Source organism: Antrostomus carolinensis, unplaced genomic scaffold (assembly GCF_000700745.2).
Source record: "Antrostomus carolinensis isolate BGI_N321 unplaced genomic scaffold, ASM70074v2 scaffold11386, whole genome shotgun sequence".
Taxonomy (NCBI): domain Eukaryota; kingdom Metazoa; phylum Chordata; class Aves; order Caprimulgiformes; family Caprimulgidae; genus Antrostomus; species Antrostomus carolinensis.
In genome coordinates this window covers 1-4,807 of record NW_010323967.1, presented here as the reverse complement: position 1 = coordinate 4,807, position 4,807 = coordinate 1, and positions in this window count along the sequence as shown.

Below are 4,807 nucleotides of genomic sequence, written 5' to 3'. Positions count from 1 at the left end.
TAGCTACCCCTTACAAATATCTTTGAGGCAAAATAAAACCCTGTAGCTATTTAAGTCTGTTGAACACGGAAACTAACACAGGTGCTGAATACCACAAAGGAAACTACTACCCCAATTCTGAAATAAGCAATTTATTGGTTTATGTATGTGGCAAATGCTTTCAATCATTTCATCACATCCATATTTCTTAGGAGTTTATATTGATACAGAATGCTGTTAAAATAAACCCTACCAACAGGAAATGTATGAAGATCAGCTGTCATTTTGAATCTGAAGCCAACAAAATGAAAAAATAGTGACACTTCCATTACAGACAGAGGGATGGGGTGAGGCAACATTTCTATGTTACTGGTGAGAAGAAACACTTGCTCGAGTATCAGTTTGTCAGATTAATTTTGAGTAGAGCTAGGTAAATACTATACACCACATATCATCTTCCTTTAGATATTTCACACACTAGCACTAATAAAGCAGCTACTGCCAGCATATAGATGCCCTACTCATAATCAGTCCTGTTACACTACATGGTCTACACACACAGAGATCTTCCTTCAACACCTTTAAAAACAAAATACAAAAAAAGATACGAGATATCAAGAACACATAAAATAGTATCACATCATCACATACTAGAGTGAAAGGAGATCTAATATGGATTCTGAAAAGGCACATGAAGGGTGTCTAGAGGAAAGACATTTCCTGGACACATGGGCCTCACCTAACACTGATTTTCATCTTCCTTTAAGGATGAAGCTCATGATCAGACAGACAACTAAAAGCACCATGATAAGGTCTTCAGCAAAAGGAACACAAGTCCATCTAGTGAATGAAAAAAAAACCAAACAACCAAACAGACTAGTCACTGGCCTTAGTCGTCCAGAATAAGATTTTTTTAAAACAATCCTATTATTAAATGATCAATCTTTTCTTCACAGATTATAAGCTCTTTTTTAATGCTATTTCTCCTTTGTAACACTTATTTCTGAAATCACTTACTGTCTTCATGATATGACATTCAAGACTACTAAGGCATGTGCAACAGAAAATCTTAGATTAGAATATGTTGTCTAAGTATTTGGATTTGAGTTCCATATTTTGTAATAGCAACTCCCAGATTACAATTACACATAAGCATAATGCAGTGGCAAATTGATCCTTTGTTTTGCCACTCCATAATAACCAAACTCTATTGACAAGTGATTGTTAAATGCATCACAGAGGAGAAAAGGAACATGAAATCTTCAGTGAAAAAGAATGAAGAACAAAAACTCCAACAGTTCCATATAGTGCAAGTATTTCCACCATCATGCAGATCACATCTAACTCAACACATAAGGGACTCCAGTTGAAAGATGAGATGAGGCACCAGTTCATTGCCATTACCTCTCCAGGGTACAGTCATACAACCTAAACGAAGAAATCCTATCAAAATGTTGCAGCATTACAGTAAGTTACATTATGCACAGGAGATTTTTGGTAGTTGATGTATCTCATTATTTCCTGGTGGACACCAAGTTGACCATGAGCCAGTAAAGTGCCCTTGCTACAAAGAAGGCGACTGGTATCTTGGGCTGCATTCACGGCAGCACTGCCAGCAGGTCGAGGGATGCGATCCTTCCCTGCTATTCCGCAATGGTGAGGCCACTCCGCGAGTGCTGTGCCCAGTTCTGCCTCGTTAGCGCAAAACGGACACGGACATAGTGAAGAGAATCCAGCAAAGGGCCATGAAGATGATCTAGGGCCTGAAGCATCTCTCGTATGATGAAGGGCTCAGAGAGCTGGGGCTGTTCAGGCTGCAGAAGAGAAGTCTCAGAGAGGAATCTTATCAGTGTATATAAATACCTGAAGAGAGGGCACAAAGAGGCAGAGCCAGGCTCTTTGCAGTGGTGCCCCGTGACAGGGCCAGAGGCAACGGGCACAAACGGAAATGCAGGAGTTTCCATTTGAACATCAGGAGACACTTTTTCACTGTGAGGGTGACTGAGCACTGGCACAGGTTCCCTAGCGAGATTACAGAGTCTCCATCCTTGGAGATATTAAAAAAAAAATCATCTCAACACTGTCCTGTGCAACTGGTCCTAGGTGGCCCTGCTTCAGCAGGGGGGTTGGACCTGACCACCTCCAGCGGTCCCATCCAACCTCAACCATTCTGTGATTTCCTCTATGAAGGAAATATATCTGTAACAGAGCTTTGCAGCTTTGTAACATGACTTAAAGAGATTTCTGTCATCACGTCTAGCACATCAACACCATCTGGAAATGTGGAAATGCATCTCAGTTCCTCTCTTGTCCAGCTTTTTTGTTGTTGTGGTTGGTTGGTTTGTTTTACTACTGCCTAGTAAATTTTTTTCTACCTGCTTTAACAGATCACCCAGTGAGAACACAATTATCAAAACAAAAAAGGATGCCCAAATAACCAGATCACTTGAATTTGGGTATAAAAAAGCCTTGGCAACAGAGAACATGCTATCTTTAACCCACGCTAACTACAAAGCCCTAAATACATTAGCAACACATTAAAAGAAAACACACATACATACATATTCTGTGCATTTTTCCATCAGTCAGCCAACTTTTTCAGCAAAAAGTGTTACAGCTGCTATTTAGTAAGCTTCCAACACACAAAGGAAAAACGCTATCAGAGGTGCCTCCTCAAGCAAAGTAATTAGACTGAGCAGCAATGCATGATCTTATGCTTCATTTATAAGTCTGCAGAAAGCACTGTATCATCAATATTAAGGTCGAATACCTGAAATACACAGTTTCATTAGCCTGGTGAGAACAAAGTCTGCCGGCAGCATCCCCGGGGGCCCTGGCAGCCACCGCCAGTTCCCTGCGGCGGTGGGGTGGCGATGACATCATGCCAGGCTGAGCTCCGGCAGCCCCGGCGCAGGAAACCCAGGAGAGACTCGCTGTGCCCGGCCTCGCTGTGCGGGGAAGCATCCTGCTGCCCACCCTGCACCCGCCAGCTGAAGGGCCAGCGCCTCTCTTCCAACAATGGACACTTATGAAGCAAATTGTTTCAACAGTACAAGGATTCAGAATCTGTTTTTCAGCACAGAAATAAGAAGGAGGAGGGGGAAAAAAAGCAGTGCACAATAACCCTTTCATTCAAACAAGAAAGCCTTCCAGGAAGTACAAAGTGGCTCAAAGCTTTATCCAAAACCCACTGAAATCAACAGAGGCCCTTTCGATTTTTATCGGTGGACGCTGGAGGAGGCTACAACCCAAGACACAATTTGAAAGCATTATCAGTCGCACTATCATGCAGTATTAATAACACAACAAACTCACGAAAACGCACTGGAATTCCAGCTAGCTCATATGCTGTGACATTATCATAAATTTATCCTCCTCCCCCTTGTTTCCCCACCCTTTTTTTTTAAACCCTTTCCTCAAATCACACAAAAATCAATCTCCCTTATAAATACTAAAACCTATCTCCCTCAAAACCCACATCTTGTCACAAGCAACACCGTTACAGCACCATGGTGGAGCAGACAGAGTCCAAGATAGGTTGCACACTACATTTTATATACTATAGCCCTTGACGGGGAAAGCAAATACAGGACGAACATCATGCTCCACCGTTCATACCCGCACACTGAGACAGAGTATTTCAAAAAAGGCACTGATGTCTTCCAGTTTACTGTTAGATAGACAGCTCAAAGTAATATACTGCTAGTTTTAAATTTAATTATGTGAGGAGAGTTATTCATGTTCCTATCAAGATCAGGGAGTATTACCGAGTGTGCCTTGCATTACGTTACACAAATAGATATAAAATAAAGTAATAACAAAATTCACATCAGAAACTGTTTTCAATCTAGAAACTTTTTTCACTTGTCATTTAATCAAGAAAAATCTGTGGAAGATCACATATTCTTCAATTAAATTATACTGCATTTTGTTCTCTTGGATTTCTTAAATTAAATTGATACTGTAAATTAAAGTGCCATTATAGAGCAGACCATTATGCTGTATTCACTCTTCAAGACCCAAATTGTAGTCTACAGTTATTTTACCATTAGACAGAAATTAACTATTTTAGGGTAAAGTCGTGTTTGGTATAAGGAACAGATAAGAAATTTTGGTTTAAGTCATTAAAAGAAAAGAAGAAAAATAAAGTTTCCATCACAGACAAAATTTAGGAGAGTTCAATGTAAGTAAGTTCTAATAACACAAATTCACTTTACAAGAAACAAGTATTTCTTTAGTAGTTGGGGTTTTTTTAGATTTTTTTTTTACAATTATGTAAAAAAAAAAAAAACCCCAACAACTCATGACATCTTGTAATAGCAAGCTAATCTAAAAAAAAAATAAATAAAAGAATGAATATATCATTGGTCAAGTTCTGAGCTCACATCCACAAAGCAGTACTGATGTTAGGTCAGGTTCTCACTCATCACTGCATTCCTGTATCTTTCTGAACAGCTAAGGACGCTAAGCAGCCATCTCATTTAACTGGAGCCAGGACAGTAAAACTAAACCTGAAACAAGGTGCTGCTAAAACAACAGATCTGTAACCTTAACAGCACAGCTCTGACAGTGCTGTGGGACAGACAGGTTTAGCCGCGGGTTTGGTGTGAACATTCTCACCTAACAGAGAAACTACTTCCTAATCCGCTTTCTTTCCGGACACTGGACGAGAATCCCGATCCCGTGCTGCAGCAAAACTAACACGGAACAAGCAAAAAGTCTCGGCTTTCTCTCCAAAATCTGATGCGTTAAGATCACCTGCGTGTTCCAAACGTCCAGGAGCCTGACTAGAAGTTGATAAATGCAGCCAGGCTCGCAGCAGCGCGCA